This window comes from Ochotona princeps, chromosome 10 (genome assembly GCF_030435755.1).
Source record: "Ochotona princeps isolate mOchPri1 chromosome 10, mOchPri1.hap1, whole genome shotgun sequence".
Lineage (NCBI taxonomy): Eukaryota > Metazoa > Chordata > Mammalia > Lagomorpha > Ochotonidae > Ochotona > Ochotona princeps.
The window spans coordinates 4,849,816-4,871,777 of record NC_080841.1 but is presented as its reverse complement, the minus strand read 5'-3'; the positions used below and the strand labels follow the sequence as shown (position 1 = coordinate 4,871,777).

The following is a 21,962-nucleotide window of genomic DNA, read 5'->3' as shown; positions in this document are numbered from 1 at the left end:
TTTATGGACTTCCACATTTTTTTTTGCTTGAAAATCGAGCTACACTTTTTCAGGGTCAAATGCAATTGCAATATATTTTAGCTATGTAAGTTATTCTGAGTACTGAATTGAATATACCTCCTCTACAAGGTATATGTGGTTATAACTTTGTTTTTTTAAGGTTAATTTTTTGTGATTGTTATCTTGTTTTATGCATTTTAGAATATTATCTTCAAGGAGGAATACTTTAGGTTGTAGTGACCTGTAGCACAAAATATCATTAGCAAGTTTTATTTTTGTCAGTGTTTTCTCCAATTTTTTCGTATTAAATTCAAATTTAAGTATTTACAGATTCCTAGAATTCCAAGTATACCATTTTTAAGAATTGATGCAATAATGTAAAATATTTACCAAAATCTTATGGCATTTTTTTATACTAAGGTTAATTTTAGCACATCTGACAATTGGAGAAAATAATGAAGCAGTAATTTCTAAGAGACAAAGAGTGAGAGAAAGAATCAGACTGGCTGTATTCTTCCAAACAACAAATATTTTATAATTATTTCTCTGGCATTGTAGGTCTACATGTTATTTTGTGTGGTTAGTGATTGTTATAATAGTAATAAAGCAGAGAATCACCACAGTGTGATTTAAAACTAAGTTGCTAGTAGCAAAATAAAATTAAAAGAGCATTAGTGGATGTTACATGCCTAAAATGGATGTTGAAAGCAGCCATTATTTATTGCTTAATGACAGTAAATTTAGAAGGTGTGTTTTTGTGTCAGTACTTTCAAAAAACGCTACTTTGATATTTTTAGAAAAGTAGAAATGCTACCCATTAGGTCCATGGTTTATTCAGAATAAATTGGAGAAAACAGAATACAGCATATGAATATCTTTATTATAAGGAAAATACAAATAGTGCTGCAAAGTCCTGAGGTGCGTGTCTTCAATGCTGATGATGGAAGGCTGGGAAACAGACACTTCTAGATACACACTGTGAGATAGATTTAACTCACATTGGACTGTATGGAAATGGGCATATCTTGTGCTCAATCCTGTAAATAGTATTTGTACTATACAATAAAAGTACAACCGCTCTAGTGTATGTTCAGCTAACATGCTTTTGAAGGAATATAGTTTGATATTTGGCTTCATAATGCAGAAGAGATACAGATTTTTTTGTAAATATTTATTTATTTTTATTACAAAGTCAGATATACAGAAAGGAGGGGAGACAGAGAGGAAGATCTTCCATCCTATGATTCACTCCGCTAGTGAGTGCAACGGCCAGTGCTGTGCCAATCTGGAGCCAGGAGCCAGGAACTTCCTCCAGGTCTCCCACACGGGTGCAGGATCTGTAAACATTGGGCCGTCCTCGACTGCTTTCCCAGGCCACAAGCAGGGAGCTGGATGGGAAGTGGGGCTGCTGGGATCAGAACTGGCTCTCATATGTGATCTCGGCGCGTTCAAGGTGAGGACTTTAGCCGCTAGGCCCCGGAGCCGGGCCCGAGATACAGATGTATCACAAAAAACATGCTTGAAGGGGACATAAAATCATAAACAAGTTGTGTTTTTAGACTCCAGTAACGTAGCAGGAAATGACAAATTTGAATAAGCTTATCATGTAGCTAAGTATTAGAAATGAACCCAAAAGGACGAATGATCTCTATGGAAAGAGAGTGACCCAGAAGTAGCTTTGCCGAAATTAAAGGCATGTGTGGCCTTGCATTGACAAGATGAATGAAAAATACCTATTTTTTTCCATTAACAGTGGAAAGAAGCTATAAAATAGAAGATAGAGATGGTTTAAAGTCTGTATATTTTGGAAGAGTGTAGCTTGGGGCAAAGGAATCTTACAGCAAGTCAGATTTTAAAATGATACAGGAGGGCCCGGCGGCGTGGCCTATCGGCTAGTCCTTGCCTTGAACGCCCCGGGATCCCATATGGGCGCCAGTTCTAATCCCAGCAGCTCCACTCCCCATCCAGCTCCCTGCTTGTGGCCTGGGAAAGCAGTTGAGGACAGCCTAAAGCTTTGGGACACTGCACCCGTGTGGGAGACCTGGAGGAGGTTCCTGGTTCCCGGCATTGGATTGGTGCGCACCAGCCCGTTGCGGCTCACTTGGGGAGTAAATCATCAGATGGAAGATCTTCCTCTCTGTCTCTCCTCCTCTGTGTATATCTGACTTTGTAATAAAAAAAGTAAAATCTTTAAAAAAAATGATACAGGAATGGGTTGTACATGAAAGAATGGGCATCTTGTTATGTAACTAAGAGCGGGAAGAAAGAAAGTTGGCTAAGAAAATGGGCGTAAGAGTGAGCAGGGAATGCAAGAATGGATAATGACGAATGGGAAGAAAAATAGGCAATTAGACCTTCCTGGCTGTAATTTAGGAAAGAATGAAATTTCTTTCTGAAGCAAGTGTAATTTTGAATGACGTGCAAACTATGGTTAGATACAATATGGAGACTCCAGAGAAAAACTTTGTTCTACTGTGTGTGTTTTAGCAAGAGTATAGCCAGGAAACTTACAGGATCCTTGAATTAAATCTGCACTTACATGAGTGCCTTTTGCTGGGGTAAAATACTTTTTTTTTGGTTTCACAGACGTGCTCCTGTGTACACATCTGGCATCCCTCTGTAATTACAAGGTTTCAGAGGGTTGTTGCTCTGTGTGGGACTGAAGAGGTGGAAGGGGAGTTGGGTAGCCTACATTCGTACAGGGACAATCATCTATGGCTCCTAAACCAGTCCTTGTAATGGGATTAACATTCCAGTGTAAAATGCTTTTGTAGTGTTCTTGAACTGAAGAGATGAACTCTTTTACTACATTTCGAAAGGTTTGAGACCTTGCTTATATGTTTTTAAAAATACAATGCTAATTTGAGTTTCACAATTGGAGAGAGAGAGAGAGGGAGAGAGAGGAAGAGTGAGGTAAAGGAGACAGGAAAAGGAAGGTCATCCACTTCTAACTGTTCAAATGCCCACAGAGGCCAGGTCTGAGCTGCAGTCTCAAGTCTATATTTTTCCTTTGGTTTTCCCCCATGGGTGAGTCCAAGGAATTGGGTCATCCACTGTTGCTTTCCTGGGTGTTACCGAGAGCTGAATCAGAAGCAGAGCAGCAAGGAGGCTGAAGCTGTCATCCACATGGGGTGCTGGTATTGCAGGTCAGGGCTTAACCCATTAGCAACACTGACACAGATGAATCACTTTTACTTATTAAACAACAACATTATGGGCAGCAATCAATTTCTTTGATTCAGTAATGCATATTGTAGTTAAAATGACAAGTAATAGACATTTGAATTCATAAACAAGTCTTGAATGAAGATATTTATTGAGTCATGGAATTTGGAGTACAAGTTTTACAAAAACAAAATAAATATAATTATCAGATAATCACCAAAAATTATAATTAAATCTGTAAAATCATGCCAGCATTTTTCATTCTAATTTTTGCAACAACTGAGCAATTAGTGTTAACTAAGACCTAGTTACTGGAAAATGGGATAAAACTATTTATTGTTTCTATCTCTTATAATTATGAATGTAAATGTGAACTATAATTCACAAAACATTTGTAAATTTAAATCAATGGCTCAAATGCCCATACAACTTAAATAATTACCAGACTATTGTGACTAATGTCACTTTCATAATGTATTATTACACAGTTATTTTTAACAAATATACTTTTAATTGTTTTAAAAGATTTAATTCAATTGATTCAGATGGTCAAAATGATCACCCTCAATAAAGCCAAATAACCTTAAAAGCTAAGGAATTGATACAACGAAGCATTTAAAGCATATTCTATATTTTGGAGGAAATTCAGCAGATCTTCTGACTATGAAAGGAAGTGGAATTAAAATGAAAATAGATTTACATTTCATTATACAAATTTTTTATGAACTTTGGAAGGCTTCTCATTTCAGAGAACTGCCTTATCCTTTACTTTAAACAAAACATGCTGTGAGTACATGTGTTTTTATATAATTGTATTAAAATTATTTGAATGATAAGTATTTATAATTTTTCTGAGATAATGCTGGATTTGTGTTTCTGTAGAAAAGGCATAAAGGTTTTAAAATTAAATGTTTTAAAATATAGTGATCAATCCATTCAAGCAAAAAGCAAAGCAATAATATTTAAAAAGGAATATCCAACTACAGAGTCTATCTTTAAACTATTTTTTTGTTGTTGTTGTTACTTGAATTTCCGAGAAAGGTAAACTGAGCTTTTCCATCTGCTGGGTCACTCCCAAAGCGTATGCAACAGTTAAGACTGGACCTGACCTAGCAGAAACTCAGAAAAATTCAATCCAAATTTATAAGTTAGATGTCCTGGGCTACAATCTTACATCACCAGACTCATCCGAGAATACAGGAGCTGAACAAAGGCAGTGGGAGTTGAGGCTTGGGAAACTCAAGTGGTGCCTTCGTTGCTGTGCCAAACTCCCACCTGAAGATGGTTTTCTAAGGCTGCATCCTGAAGAGGCTCTCAGGAGCTGAGAAGAGGATCCACAACCAGCAATTCACATTTCTGAAATGATCCATTAAATTAAATATCAAAAAGCTGTTAATTTCACTAGCAATGGTAGTAATTTTCTGAAAAACATTTTGATGGGTGCAACAATATCACTTAATAATCACGAATAATGAATAACTAAGCCATTGTAAAAATGATTTTAGGAAGACCAATGAAAAGGAAATCTGTATGTTAAGCAATTATAATGATAGAGGATTTTAATTATACTTATTATTTGGAATTTTAAGAATTCACATTTGGTTCTCTCCTTTCAAAAATACTGTTATTGCAAAAGTTTAAGGTACAAAATGCTATATTATTTTAGATTTCCTTAGAGTGAAACTGTCACATCTGACAAATGGAGATATCCATGTTTCACAAATGTTTTTCAGAGTCCATTATATGACAACATTATACTGTAGCTCGTTTTCTGTGTCCAGGCATATTTCACTTAGCGTAATATCCTCCAAGCTTATCCATGCTGTAAAAAACAGAAATATATTGACTAGACACTTTTTCATTACATGTATGATGTATAGCATGTGCATCCCAGGTCCTTATCCATGTGTCTACTTATGTGTTTTAAAACCTTGCTGGATATAGTAAGCCCGTGACGAAACATGAGCCAGGTATGTTCCCAGAGTGCTGAAGTCATTGTCCTTGAGTGTTTACCCAGAAGTAGAACAACTGGAACGTATATCACTTTTACTTCTAGTTTTTTGAAGCCTATCCAAACTGTTATCCTCACTGACTGCATCAATTTCCATTCTCAAAAATAGTGTACAGTTTCTTTTTCTTCACAACCTTTCCCATGCTTTTTCTTTTTTTTTGGTTGATTCTCCTTTAAATAGAAAATCCCACTAGAGTTCCAGGGGAATCTTCCAGTTTAGCAAATTTAAGTTGCTAACTATTTGAATAGATAGTACTTACCAAGTTTAATAATATTGATCAAATAACCACAAGCTTTATTTTTCATATAGACATATTTCCAATCTCCAAATGTCGACATAAAAGAATAGATATCAATTCACTATAGACTAAGTGACATTTTACGTTGATAGAAATGGAAATGTCTATATTAACTAATAAACATATGCCTTATTCATATGCTTTCCTTAGTTCTCAACTTAAATATTTTCAAGTTTTACAGTATATATTGGTATATACTAGTATGTAAATCAAGAAATGAACATGACTTAATACATTAAGCAGACTTATTTTCAATTCTATAATAAGGACCAATTAAAATTATTGTCATTTGTTCCACACCCAAACACGATTTCAAAAGCATTAATGATCCACCAAAACTGATGAATTTTGTATAAGTAAATCATGTTTCTTTTAAAAGGACTTGTGCTCTTGCCAGGGCTCAAAGGGCATTAAAATACAGCACATGAAGCCCATTGCTAAAGGTGGCAATACAGGCAATCAGTTGCCATCCACGATGGTTAAAAATAAATGGATAATCAAATATTGCAGTAACTCAAGTGTTACTGAACAAAGTGCATAAGTGCAGAACTCAGTATTGCTATTCAACTTTTCATCTAACTTAATATAGCCCATGGTGATTTCCTTTTTTATTTATATAAAGGGAACAAATTTCATGTATTAAAAATACACATTTTGAAAGCATAATATTGCACCCCATCCCTCCAATCTTCCACCATTCCTCACCTCTCCCCTTCTATTCTTTTTAAAATTGTTTTGATGACATACTTTCAATTTTCTTTATAACTGAACCCTTATATATGTATATGTTGCATATATACATCACATGCATCTTATATATTGCATTCTATATGATGCATATGTGTGTGTGTATTAAATACTCACCACTACTTATCAGTTAGTGGATATCTGTGTGGATTGATAGCTTAGGTATTATGAACTGAGCTGCTATAAGCATGGGCATATGGTAGCTCTCTTGTACTGATTTCATTTTCTTTGGGTAAATTCCCACGAGTGGGATGACTGGGTCTCGTGGTGCCATCCATAATGATAGTACGTGTTTGTTTTCCCACCAACAGTGTATTAGTGCACTCTTTGCCCTACTTCTTCACCAGTGTTTGTTGTCTTTTGATTTTTCTATGATTGCCATTCTGGTTGGGCTCAGGTGAAGTCATGTGGTTTTGCTTGCATTTCCCTGATGGCTGGTGTTTTGAGTAACTTTTCATGTGTTTACCACATGTATTTCATCATTGAAAACTTTATGCTCATGTCTTTAGCCATTTCTTAACTGGATTCCTTATTTCATTGTTGAGTTTCATGAGTTCTTTACATATCTTGAAGAGTAATCCATTATCAGCTTGTCATAAGTTTGCAAATATTTTTCCCAATTCTATTGGTTATCTCTGATTCGTGGAGTGTTTCCTTTGCTGTGCAGAAATTTCTGAGCTTAGCATAGTGCATTTTGTAAATTTTTGCCTTACTGCCTATGCTTCTTATGTCTTATCCTAGAAATATTTGAATATGCCAAATGCTTTAGAGTATTTGACCTATGTTTTCTTTAGTTATTTGATGTTTTTTACATCTTTAATCTAAATTCCTGATCCATTGTGAGTTGGTTCTTGTATAAGGTGTAGGATAAAGATCATATTTCTTACTTCTTCATGAAGAGTTTCACTTTTACCATCATCTGTTGAATAGACTGTCCCTTCTCCAGTGAGTGACTTTAGGTCGTTTTTCCGAAGACTAATTGAGTATAGCTGTCTGAAATATTTTCTGGGGTCACTACTGATTTCTCAGAAGAAACCCTCCACGCAAGGAGTCTCTACTGTGTTTTATTGGTCAACATGTCCATTTCTGTACCCTTTGTGATTGTAATTGCCATTGAAATCAGGTATTGTGAACCATCCAGCCTTGTTGTTGTTGTTTAGGAATGCCCGAACAATATCATTCAGGGTCTCTGATGATTCCATTTGTATCTTGTTTTTACTTTTTCTAGTTCTGAGAATAATTTCTGATATTTTGATTTGGATCACACTAAATCTGTGAATAACTTTGAGTATTATGGACATTTTGATGTTATTTCTCCAGGCCACAAATATGGGGGATTGTTCCATTTTTGTGTATAGATGTTTTCATCTATTTATTAATGTTTTCTTTTAATTTTCATTGTCTAGATCTTTGGCATCTTTGTTTAACTTTATCACAAGGAATTTAAATTTTTGATAGCTTTTGTGAATGAGACTGATCTTACAAATTGTTTGTCATCCCAGTATTTACGCTTTTGAAGGCTACTGATTCTGTCTGTTGATTTTGTAACCTCAATGTTAACAAACTGTCTTATGAGTTGTAATGATTTTAGTGGAATTTTTTTTTCATTCCCTCATGTATAGAATGATTTCTTCTGAAAACAGAGATAATTAACATTTTCTTTCACATTTGCACCCCTGCTTTCTTTCTCGTCTGCTAGCTTGGGAAGTTATTTGGTCACCATATTGAATTGTAACAGTGAGGTTATATTGTCTTCTTTCAGATCTTACTGAAATGCTTCCGGATTTTCTGGCCTTTAATATGATGCTGCTGTGGGTTTGTGAGATGTGTCTTGATTATATGGAGGTTTATACCTTCTGTACACAGTTGGTTTAAGGTACTCATCAGGGAAGAATCTTATTTTTATCAACTATTTTCTCTGAATAGATTGAGATGATCATATTGTTTTCATTTTTCCATATTGATGTGATGTATCACTGTTACAGCCTAAATCAAAGCATGTTTTATGTTCATATTTCATCTAATACATTGCACCTCAGTGTGTTCCAGCAAGTTTATAGTAGATGGAAGCAAAGGATAAATTATCCTAATGTAAAAGATTTTGAAAACTACACCTAATGTATTTTATGATAATCATTTTCCATAAAATTTAAGAAAAAATTTAATATTTTTTTATTAACTGGGTGCAAACCAATTATTGTCTCTTCCATTTGCCAAGGGAAGCTGAAGAAGAGCCTAAAATTAAATGAAATTAAACATTATAATGTTCCAAATTAAATTTAAAATCTGTGGTAAAATATTTGCTTTTACAGACAAGGTGAAGTAATAGAAATGGGGTTTATCATTCTACCTGGCAATCTAGCTTTGCACTGGGGCAGACTCTCTCTCTCTCACACACACACACACTCTCTCTCTCTCTCTCTCTCTCTCTCACACACACATACACACACACACACACTCTCTCTCTCTCTCACACACACACACTCTCTCTCTCTCTCACACACACACACACACACACACTCTCACTCTCTCTCTCTCTCTCTCTCACACACACACACTGTCTCTCTCTCTCACACACACACACACACACACACACACACAGAAATAGATTGAGTTGAGTGTTTGCTTAATGTGTCAAGAGTCCAGGCAGGGCTCAGCTAGTTCCTCCAATCATGGCATTCATAGATCTGCATCAGTACCTGACCTTAGCCTGGCAGCCATTTTCAAGCGTACACAATGTGTGACAGAATTCCTTTACTGATTGTGTCATTCATTTTATGGCCACAGTTAGAGGTAATCTTTTATTCCTGGTCCAGTAGCACTCACCTTTTATAAATTCACAATTTATTTGTTGCTTTGCATGCCTTGAGGAGGAAAGTCCGACAGTAAGGAGTCAGTCTTGTTAACAACCAGCTATTGTGGTGAGAAAAGAATTAGAGGTCCTGAAAATTCCAAGACAAGAAAAAGAATGGGAAACATCAAGACTGCATCATAGCATTGCACAGTGGCCGCAGTGATGGAAAGGATGCTTTACTTTTATTAACTTTTCAAATGGTTTCTTGATCGGTGTATTCTTTAACATAAATATTTCAAAAAGACAGGCATTACGTTTGCAAAATGCAGAGTAGTGATTCTCCAGTTTCACCAGCTAAACTGAAGAAATGATACAGGAAGCCCTTTGGGCTTTCTCACGTTTTTCTCAGAAATCCGAATCCATGCAAAAGACTAGAGAGAACTGAAATGAATACCTACACAGATAATTGTTTTATCATCGTTTATCAGCCTTTGGGCTAAGATCAATGATAACTGCTTTATCAGTTTTAAGTAATTCTGGAGGAGAATCAACTGCTTGAACAAAATCATAGTATATTGTAGAAACAACAAAAGGAAGAAATGGAAGAATGTTTGGTGTTGCAGGTGTCATCAGTGAGGTGGTATATGTCATGAAATGCCGTAGGAGGCAAACTGACTGTTCACAAAGTGCGCTGTAAACCCTGGTGCACCCAGGGCAATACTAACATACATTTGTAGCTAATAAAACAAAAATGGTTATACATGTATATAAAATCAAGATATAGTAGGAATATAAAAATGGATGGGTAGATGAAGAAATTGAGAAAGCACCGGCAACCATATGGGATCCCAGTGCATTCAAGGCGAGGACTTGAGCCGCTAGGCCATGGCACCGGGCCCCAGACTAAGATAGTTTAAGGAATTGAAATTAGGAATATTTTAGTTAATGTGGTTGCAAACATCCTAAGCAAATATCAAGGAACTTGAACTAAATTTTATGATGTACATCAGTACAATTTAGGATTTGTATCACAATGTAAATTGAAAAACATTGAGATATGAACAATTGCAAGTTGTTACATTAATAAACTAATGTGAATAATATTATCCACAGACAGCTGATGGATTAGCTAGGTTTGTTCTTTTTAACATAAGTCAATGTTCATGTAAAATACAAGATCCATAGATCTGTAGGTAAAGTGAATGGATGTATTCTTATAGATGATTTGTAGAGTAGAGACAAGCAGCATATTTTGAAGTGAGGAATGTTGCACCATACATCTCTACTCCCAAATATAAACAGGTCTCCCAATGAAACTATTTCGTATATCTTCACAATAAGATACTAAAGTTTGTATCATTGTCTATACCTACGATGCAATGATAAACTTAAATAGCAGAATGCTGCACCTGTGGTTGTGGCTGAAGGACTACACCATTGTAACAATATGTGAGCAGTCAGTGGGGGAGGTTGGAAAGAGGCATTCCTGTGCCTATGGAACCGTATTATTAAAATAATAGTAATAATTTAAAAAGACCTGAACAGTTCTATATCGGAGAGTTTTGTTTTTTCAGTTGTAATAATTTCTCATGATTTGTTTGTGAATTTACTATTTCTTCTTAGATGTCCTGTCTTTGTAATTCTGATAAAATGAACATAAACCTCTTATTCTTCGCATGTTATTGACTATGTCCAGTTTCTGAAGAACAAGTGCAACCCTTCCTCTTGTGCTTCTGGGTAGCCAAGTCCTGGTAACCTGAAAATGTGTGGGAAGCTGATTTATTAACTTATGATGTCGAGTTTTTTGTTTGATGTTGTACAGTTTATTTTCAGCAGGGTTGAAGAATTGGCAAGAGTACATTACCCGTAAGCTTTTTGATACAATCACCATCTCGGTGATCCAAGGGGAATGCTGTGATATCATATGATTTAATGACCAGTCCTTTGGGATCCCAATGAATCAGTTGTGTTTTCCATCTTGCCTGGTTTTGCACACATTGGGAAGTGGCAGCTCACTTGCTGTCCCAAGACCAATGCCTAGCCTTTGGTGTATCTCTATCTCCTTTATATTCTGAGCATGGTGGACACAGAAAGTGCCTTTTGATGGTTCTGTTCTCTTGTACTGCCCTTTTGCCACAGCCATTAACCTTCTAGGCTCTGCAGCTCTCAACCAGGCTTGTGTGCACACTGTGCACCTTAAGGCTCATGCAGCGATGTCCTGTGTAGGTATGCACTCTAAGCCAGCCCTGGCCTGGGTGTGTACTGTGCACAATGTCCTGGGTGGGTGTGCACTCTAAGCCAGGCCTGGCCTGTGTGTGTACTGTGCACAATGTCCTGGGTGGGTGTGCACTCTAAGCCAGGCCTGGCCTGTGTGTGCACTGTGCACAGTGTCCTGGGTGGGTGTGCACTCTAAGCCAGGCCTGGCCTGTGTGTGCACTGTGCACAGTGTCCTGGGTAGGTGTGCACTCTAAGCCAGACCTGGCCTGTGTGTGCACTGTGCACCTTATGGCTCAGGGCAGTGATGTCCTGTGTAGCTGTGCATTCGTTTTAGCCTTTCCTGCTATTTTCAGCTATTGCATCATTCCCAAAGAGCCTTTAAACCTTCTTTCAAGTTTTATCTAATCAACTCCAGGTGTCTCCTCCTGCCTCACTACCTGAGATGAAAGGAGCAAATTATCACTTTCCTGCCAGAAAGCATTCCTCATTTTCTGGATTTTATTTTGTTTACATCATCCTCTGTTCCTTTAGAGTGCAAGCAAAATGAAACAGGCCAACAAAAAGACTCAAAAAAACTTAATTTTGTCTTAAGAGAGTGACAATGTATTCTGAAAAAAAAAAACTATCCTTGGTAGAATTAGAATCTTTATATCCATTCCTGTTTTCTTTATCATATTAGGTTCAAGACTTCATGAAATAGAAGAAATTTTAAATGTTTAGCATTTTGTTTCAGAATAATTTTATCTTTTTAAATGATTTATTTAGGGCCCAGAGGCGTGGCCTAGCAGCTAAAGTCCTTGCCTAGAAAGCCCCGGGATCCCATATGGATGCTGGTTCTAATTCCGGCAGCTCCACTTCCCATTCAGCTCCCTGGTTGTGGCCTGGGAAAGCAGTCGAGGACGGCCCAAAGCTTTGGGACACTGCACCCGCGTGGGAGACCCGGAAGAGGTTCCTGGTTCCCGGCTTCGGATCGGCACGTACCGGCCCGTTGCGGCTCACTTGAGGAGTGAAACATCGGATGGAAGATCTTCCTCTCTGTTTCTCCTTCTTTCTGTATATCCGGCTTTCCAATAATAATAATAATAAAATCTTTTAAAAATGATTTATTTATTTTTATTGCTAAGTGAGATTTGGAGAGAGAAGAAGAGACAGGGACAAAGATCTTCCATCCTCTGGGTCACTCCACAATTGGCTGCAATGGCTGGAGCTGAGCCAATCAGAAGCAAGGAGGCAGGACCTACTTCTGGGTCTCCCACATGGGTGCTGGGTGCCAAGGCTTTGGGCTGTCCTCGACTGTTTCCCAGGCAACATCAGAGAGCTGGATAGGAGGTGGAGCAGCTGGGACACAAACTGGCACCGAGTTCTTTAGTCACTAGGCCCTAATTTTAAATTTATAAAACAAAAATTGTGAGGTAGCAATTATACTTGTTAACATCTCTTATTGGCATCTCTGTCACAGTTAATGAAACGCATTAATTTTCCCTAATTTTTACTCAAAAGTATGTTTTTCTTTCCATCTTCCACTAATCAGCATTCTCTGTTCAGACTGAGTTTTTCATTTGTTTTGTTGTTGTTTGTTTCAAATTTTCTTCCATATGTGAGAGAAAACATGTGGTGCACCTGACTGTATCTCATTTCTGTCAATATTGTATTTTCCGTCCATCTTGCTGCAGATGTCAGGATTTCTCTGACTTGTTGAGCACTATTTATGTAGCAAGTTCTCTTTATCCCTGTATCTGATGATAAACACCTGTGATGTGTCTGATGATGCCACATTGTGTCCATTGTTGCTGTACACATGGTGGGAGAGGTATCTCATTGATACATTGAGCACATATATTTCAGATATATACCACTGGGTATCTATGAAATATAACAGATGTATTACCCTGGGTGAAATTGTTTTATCACAATGCAATTGAATTTCTGTGTTTTAGGAAGTATCCATAGTGTTTTGCACAGAGGCTGCTCTAGCTTGTACTTCCATTAACAGGGTACAAGACTTCCCCTTTCTGCACATCCTTGCCGGCATTTGTTACTCTCTCATTTTATTTTCTGTTGAATTTCTAACAGTAATCTCTGTTGGTTTATGTGGTATCATATACCTCTCCCACACCAGGAAATTTTGGAATCAATTAAAATGCACTTCTCGATATCTCGGATTAAACTCACAAGGCAATGCCCCACTTCAGGCTGTCACGTAGAAGTGCAGTGAATGACAGGTTTAGAGTATGTTTTCAGATTAATTTTTCCTGCTGCAAGATTCATCTTATTGCACAGCACATGCCTTAACCCAGAGTATACTCTTTTATAACTTAAATAAAGATACAGAGCATGGTGCTCTCTCTAATTGATCCAGCCATGCAGCATTTCAGAAGGAGCAGGCTTGAGCACTTACTGTATAATCGGGTGTCTTGATTTTTGGCATTGAGTGTTGGAGGGAATCAGGCTGGGAGAAGGCATGATCAGAATGGTCCTGCGGGAATTGTTTTCAAAGAAACAATAAACATGTGGAAATATGTTTCCTGCTAGCTAGAACCAAGTCATGTACTTCAGGTTGAATGCATACAACATCTCCAAATTTTCAAGCTCTATGTATTCTTGTTTGCATAACATTGTTGTATGACTCTTTATCCTAGTGTATTATTTCTTCTATAAAAAACAATGAGGTGTTCAACAGAACAATGTAAGTTGATCACAATTATTTTGCTTTACACTTATTTGTCCGTATTGGATCACTACATTTATGCAGATCTCTTTTTGACTTTTAACCTTTATTTAGAGACCAGATTCAAGACTTGGTAAACTTGTGCTAGGATTCATTCTGTGGTACTAGAACGATGACATGCTTCATTAGAAATAGTGATCAGGAACAAAGGCTCTCGCAAGCAGTGCTTTAAGTCAATAAACTCTTGAACTCCATTCCTTCCCACATATAAATTAAACCTGTAGTTTCTAAAGGGCTACCCAAGCAGCAAGTGTCACGTAATAAAATCAGTAAGGGTCCTTCAGCTTTACTGAGTCCTTGGCTGCACACCAGTATTGATTGTGTTGGTCATTCTGGAAGACATGAGCAGAAACGCAAAAGGTAGCTCTGAAAACCACCTAGAGAATTGATATAGTGGAGCACTGTTCTTCTGCTGTCCACTGCCCTAAGTTTATTGTGAATGTGTGTGTGTGTGTGTGTGTGTGTGTGTGAATCATGAGTGTTGTTTTTAATATGATTTTGGTTGGAAGTACTTCATTCACTAAGAGCTTAGAAATCTTACATCATATTCTCTCAAATTTGTTTTCCTTTAAACAATCAGTCCAACCCTGCCCTCACAACTCAAATTATCCAAAGATACTTAAATAAAACTAAACACACATATACCAATATTCTTAAGTACTTTTGAAACTTCTCAAGGCTGGTTCAGATATTTTCTTGTTTGTCTAAAGAGAACTTTGATTTGACATCTTGCATAAGTTTCTTTAAAGGAAGAAACGAATAACGTCACAGTCACGACAAGCAAAATCTCCACGTTTTGACATTCTTTTCAAATTAGCTTACTATAATAAAGAAATATAAATCTATGTGAAGGTGTTATGGTGTGATATTATATTAACTTTAATTTAATGAGATTTAAACACATTTTATTGAGATGTAAGCCAGGTACCACACAATTCATTTGTTCCTTTTGCCTAATTAATATGGTATTTATTATATTCACAACTGTGTGCCACAACCACCATAGCGATTTAAACAGTTTTTGTTGTCTAACAAAGGAGAACTCAAGATATTGCATTTATAATCCGCTACTTCCCCTGACACACATGCCTGTCTTTAAGTAATCGATAGTATGCTTTCTCTCTCTGTATACTTCCCTTTCGGGGAATGGTATACATAAAAGAGGGAAGTTGTGAGTTTTATTCCTTTAGTTAGCACATTATGTCAAGGTTCAGGTAAACTGTAACATGAAGCAGCGTTTTTTATTCCCTGTCTTGCCTTAACAATGTTTCATGTTATGAATATGCCATATGATTTGCCCCATCTCTTCTTTGTTTTGGGCTACTATCGATACAGCCACTGTCGTATCATGTGCGTTTCTGTGTGAACCAATGTTTTCATAACTTTTGAATGTGTAATAAACCATTAATTTGTTGGGGAATAAGGTGGTTCTGTGTTTAGTTGTTTGAAAAGCTGCCAGATTATATCCAGAGTGGATGCACATCTTCCATCACGTTAACGCCTGGGGGTTTCAATTTCTCTGCTAGTTTGCCAATAATTTGTCATTATGTGACTTTTTTATTTGATGGATGTTAGTGAATGTGAAGTGATTTCCATTTACATTTTCTAGATGATTAACGACGGTGAGCATCTTTTTAATAGGCTTTTAGATCATCTGTATGTCTTCTTCATATAAATGTCCATTTAGATCCACTGTTCATTTCCTAATTTGTTTTGGTTTTTGAGCTCTACAAATTCTCTGGGTAGTCCAGCTGTGATTCCCTAATGAGATTTAGAGTTGCAGATATTACTTATTATATGAATTCCTCTTTTAATTTCTTCATGGTATTCTTTTAAGAACAAGAGTTTGGGCTGTGAAAAAATCAATTTATTATTGTTTATCATTGTACCTTGAAGTCCTTTGCTAAGCTCAATAAAATTTTAACTGTTTAGCAGCGTCTTAAACATTTGCTCCCATGCTTCCTTCTAAAAGCTATTTAATTTTTAGCTCTTATAGTCTGTTCTTGAATGCATTTTGATTGTGTGTGTGTGTGTGTTAAATGGTCAAATTCTTTCTTTTTCAGGTGGATATCCAGTTTTCCCAGCATCACTATTTAAAACACTTTTATTTTTGCGTTCTCACCCAAGTGTAGGGTTTGATTCGGCGTTGACGTGCTCTTATTCCACATCGAAGAGCTGGGTTTGCTTCTTTGCTCTCTTCCCAACTCCAGCTTCCGTCTCCCGTGTGCTCTGCGAGGCAGCGGTGTATAGCTCTATGATCAGGTCCCTTCCTCCAAATTGGGAGACCCAGCCAGAGTTTCATAGTGCTGGCTTTGACCTGCTTGGCTGCTGCTCTTGTGTGCCATTAGGGAGTGAATCACTGAATGGAAAACCAATTTGTCTTCCTCAAATAAAATAGGAAAAATAGTTGATAGAGTTTGTGAATTTATTTCTGGGCTCTCTGTTTTGTTCCATTGGATCTGTAGATCTGCCCATAAGCATTTCCACAAATCTTGATTGGTGTTGCATTTTCTCTCTCTCTCTCTCTCTCTCCCCTTTCTCACTTGTTTGAGTGAGGATGTATCAATGTATCAATCTCTTCAGAATGATTCTTTTGGGGATTTGTTTTTGTCATTTCAAGCAAATTACCACTCCCACAGGAATATTGAGTAAGCTTACAAATTTCTGTAAAATGCTAACTGGAATTTCAAACAGGGATTACATAGAATCTGAATATAAGTTTGGGCAGAATTCCACTCAGCAACTTTCAATTTTCTTTTCCCTGTTGTGCATATGACTTTTTTTCATTTGCTTCAGTTTCCTTTAATTTCTTTTGGCAACATTTCATAATTTGGGGCAGCAAACTTTGGAATTCTTTTGTTAAACCAAGTTCTAAAATTTAATCGTTTTGAGACTATTATGAGTTGAATTGTTTTTGCTCTTGTTTTTAAATTGTTTATAGTAGGTGTGTAAAGCACAATGTAGTTTTCTACTGATTTTCTGTATTGCAATCGTGCTAAACTTTTCTGTCAGCCCCATCTTTTTAGTAATTTTTTAAATTTAAATTTTACTTTTATTTTCCATAATACAGTTCCATAAGCACAAGCATTTCCCCTGCCATTCTCCCCAATGTCCCCTCCACTGTTCTCCACTATATTGTTACAGTAATGTAGTGCTTCGACTGCAGTCACAAATCTATCATTCTGTTCTTGAAGTGTTTCTTGATATTATAGTTACAGACAATGGTAGAAAGTCCAGCATCCTATTGTCAAGATATATTTAACAGTTTCATTGTCAGGCTTGCTTTGTTTTCAGGAGTAGAGATGCATAATGCAGTATGTTTTCGCTTCTGAATATACTAGTCTCCATTATACAGTTCCTTTAGGTTCATAAATGTATATAAATGTGTTTACCTATATATCTGTTAGTCTTGTTTTTTGCATCAAAGTTACCTTATATCAGAGATAACATGCTATCTGTCCTTTGCGGATTGGCTCATTTTGCTGAGCATAACAGTTTCAATAGTTGGGACTATTTTGTAGCATTATACTCTCTAGTTAGGACTGTTGTTACAAACAGCAAAGTTTCATTTTTGTAATGGCTGTGTGGTATTCTACAGAGGGCATGTGCCAAATTATCTTTATCCATTTTCCTTCAATGAGCACCTGGGTTGTTTCCGTGTCTTCACTATCATAGGTTGTGCTGCTGTAAACACAGGATTGCAGGTCACTTTCTCACATGCAGATTTTGCTTCATTTGGATGATATTGCCGGGACTAGGATAGCTAGGTCATACTATAAATCAATTTTCAATTGCCTTAGCACTGTCCATACCGAATTCTATAGTGGCTGTACTAGCCTACACTCCCACCAACAGCAGAGTAGGGTACCTTTCTCACCACACTCATGCCAGTTGGTGTTGTTAATAGGTTTTTGAATGTAGGCCAATCTTACTGGATTTAGGTGGAAGGTCTGAGATTTTCTCTATGTAAGATTCTGTGTTCTGCAAATTATAAATAATTTCATTTCATCCTGTGTGATATTTATGCCTTCTATTTCTTTTTATTGCCTAGTTTCCCTGTCTAGTTTCTTTCACACAACTACAAATGATATTAACAGTGAAAATCATTGTTTTATTCTTGATTGTGCAAAAAAAAAATCCATCTGTTACTGCTGAGTATCTTCCTTGTTGGATTTTTTTCATTGATGTTCTTTAACATGTAGGAACTTCATTTCAATTCAAGATTGTTTCTTTAAAAAAAATCTTTAATTATTTATTTGAAATAAGAGTGACAGAGAAAAAGAGAGAAGGGAAAGAGGTTTACTGCTGGCTTACTCCCCAAAGTGCTGCAATAGCTGGAACTGATCCTGTTAAGTTCAGGAGCCATGAACTCCATTAGGTCTGTCACATGGGTTGCAAGACCCAAGTAACTCAGACATCTTCTGCTGCTTTCCCCAGGCTCATTAATTGGAAGCAGAGAGGCCAGGAATCATACGTGATACTGTTCACAAGTGGATGCTTAGTGTGCTGTGCCACAGTAGTGGCCCTCACTTCAGTTAGCTGTTTTTATCATGAAGCATGTTTACTTTGAAAAATTATCTACATCTAGTTAGATAAGTGTGTTATTGTTGAAATTCTATGTAAATGGTATATATTAACTGATATAGAGTGTTCACCAATCTTGCGTGCATGGGGTAAATCCTACTTACAGTGTTTATTCTTTTTATATGTCAATACTTTTGGTTTTCAGGTATATGTTGAAGAATTTGGAGCCTATATTTATAAAATATGCTAGACTGTAGCTTTCCTGTGATAGATATCTTTCTCTTTTGATATTAGGTAATACTGGCTTCATGAAGGGAATTGGGGCTATTCCTTTAACTTCTGTTTCATGGTAGGTTTTGTAAAAAATGGCAATCACTCTCCCTTACGTGTTCGGTTTACTTTAGTGGTCAAGCCTCTAGAATTAAGCCTTCCTTTTTGGTCATTTTGCTTGATGCTGCCAGTCGCTTCACTTGTTTCAGGTCGATTCACTGGAGTTGTCCTCAGACATTGTCAAGATACGAGTTTCAATGGTTTCTGACTTTCAAGAAATGCTTCCATTTTACCAGAATGATCCAGGTTGTTGAAATGGGATTCTTTCTATTATTTTATGCACTTTTTCATTTCAGTAAGGTCAATGCTTGTGTTCCTCATTTATGCTAACCCTTAGCTGTTTCTCTTTTCCTATTTCTGTTCCCTATTTCTGATTATCTGAGCCTTTTCTATTATTATCTTACTCAAATCACCTAAACTTCATGTCTGTTGTGTTGATCCTTGAGAAGAAACAGCTATGCTTTTTCTTTGATTTTTCTATCTTATTACTTTTAAAAAAGTTCTGTAATTACTGGAATCTTTGTTAATTTCTCTTTTCATATTGTCTTAGGTTTAGTTCAGTATTTTCTCCCTGTGAATTTATTATTAATACAGACATTTACTACTATTGATTTCTCCTTGCCTTTTATTATTTGTAATTTTACTGTGATATGTCCTCAATGGATTCCTGTATTTATTCTGTCTAGTGCTTATTTTAGTTTTATATGTGAATTTCTTTAAGGCTAATTTGTTGAAAGAGTTACAGAGAGACAGGCAGATGGAGAGAGGGAGAGAGGGAGAGATAGAGATCTCTCTCAGCTGGTTAAATCCCCAGGTGTTCAGAGGTCAGCATTGGTTCTTGCCCAAGCCAGGAGCAGGAGCTTCATTCAGGTCTGTCACAGCAGTGGCAGAGGGCCCGACAGGCCATGGGCAGGGGGCTGGGTTGGAAGTGGAGAAGCTGAGACATTTACTTGCGCTCATATGCCTATGTGTTCCTGCCATTGCAGGCAGCGGTTCTACCCACTACTTAATGATGCCATGCTGATAATGCTGTTTAAATTAACTTTAGATAAAATGCCATTATTCCTTTTTTTTTGTCTTTTTCTCCCCACCTATGTGGTTATGTATGTATGTGTGTATTCATACATCTGATGGTGTCTTGGTATCCCTGATGGTATCCCACGTTTGTCTGAATTTCTGTTAATGTTACATCCATTATTTTTGCTTGATTGTTTCTGGGCTTGCCTAAAATTTATTTATGTATCTATATGTTCACAGCTTCTTAGTTCTAACAGTTCAAATTTACCTTTGGACTGTTTCAATGAAATTTAAAAACTTATTTTATTTTTCAACTCGAGGATTTCCTTCTTTGGAAAATAAATTCTAACTCTACATTTATGTATCTCATTCATATGACACTGTCACTGTGATTTCTTCCACTGCCTTGAGTATGCTTTTCTTTAGCTCTGCAAACTAGCTGGCCTATGGAACACTCAATATCTTAATAAAATTCTGTTAATTTCTTTTCTATTTCATTGACCATGACCTCGTTTCTTTTTGAGAATATCCTTAGTAAAAACATCCATTTGCTCTTTCACAACTGGTTTTAGTGTTTTTTAAATTTTATTATTATATATATTAAGGTGTATATACTTAATATTTATTAAGATATATGTTAAGATTTATTTTATTTTATTATTGGAAAGTCAAATATACAACAGTAAGAGAGACAGAGAGGAATGTCTTCTGTCCGATGATTCACTCCCCAAGTGGCCGCAATAGCTGGAGCTGCACCAATCTGAAAGCAGGAGCTAGCAGCCTCTTTCATGTCTCCCACTCAGGTGCAGGGTCCCAAGGCTTTGGGCCTTCCTCAACTGCATTCCCAGGCCACAAGCAGGGAGCTAGATGGGAAGCAGAGTCACCGGGATTAGAACTGATACCCATATGGGATCCTAGCGCATGCAAGGCGACGACTTTAGCAGCTAGGCTACTGTGCCAGGCCCATGGTTTTAGTATTTTTATAAAGAGACAAGGTGCTGTTTATGTTAATGCCTGATACTTCTCACAGGAAAATGAGTCTAAGTGGAGGTAAGGTCAGTGTTAGGCTTCACGTTAAGAGGCGCTCCCCATTGCAGGCGGCACTTTGATCCACACAGGTGGCAGGTGGTGTCTCCTCTGGTTGACGTGTTGCCACCCGGCTTCTGCCTGTGCAGTTGTCATTGCAAAGTAGATCAGAGAATAGTCTGTGTGTCTGTCAGTCTCTCTCTGGATGTATCTTTTCCTGTCTCCCTTCTCTCTCTTCCTTTCAAACTAAAAGTGTGTGTGTATGTGTGTGTGTGTTTACATTGAATGCATGCATTCAGTTTAATCAACCAATTTCATATTCAGATATATATTTAACGTTAACATAGATGTTGTCACTCAACACACATTTCATAACAAACTGTTTATAGTAGTTTCAAAATGAAAACTACCCACAAACATATGAATATACGGAAAGGTTTAAAAAACGTATCTGTTTATTTGAAGGCCAGAACAAAAGAGGGGCAGATATAAAGGGGAAGAAAAAGAGAACAAGCAATATATTTGGACTTCTAGTTCATTACTAAATGGCTGTAACATTCAGGGCTGAACCAGGGTGAAGCCAACATTTAGGACCTCTATCCAAGTCTTGCACAACCCAAGTAATTGGGCATCATGTATAGGATTCTCAAATTCTCGCGCAGAAAAATTGGGTCAAAAGCGGGGCAGAAGGAACTAAAACCGGCTTTCTCATATGGTCTGCCAGCATCACAATCATACAAAAGAGGGGTTGTTGTGTAGTTTTAATTACACTAAATACAGCATCAAGCAACTTATTCTGCAATAAATAAAAATACATTGCTTCAACATGGACTGATAATTAATTAAAAGGAAATCACAGTGCTCTCTTAACTCTGTTTCTTTACCTGAGTTCAGATTAAGTACTCGCATGGGTAAATTACACATGCGTATTCCTGTGATACATGCGGCCTTTTCACCATTTGACATATTCATGGGCATAAAATGTATTGAGTATAACTCCCATTTGGAAGACATGGAATACATGTCTTCTGTATTAAGATTCTGTAACAGGATTAAAAATAGGAAGTGGGAAAAAGTGACAGAAAAGTTTGCAGAAAGAAACTG

General features: G+C 36.9%; 1 protein-coding gene across 1 annotated transcript in view; it reads left to right on the top strand.

The window, feature by feature from the left end:
• The window catches only part of BRINP3 (BMP/retinoic acid inducible neural specific 3), a 402,242-nt gene that overhangs the window by 213,124 nt on the left and 167,156 nt on the right, over positions 1-21,962 (top strand). The gene's annotated exons all lie outside the window — the stretch shown is intronic.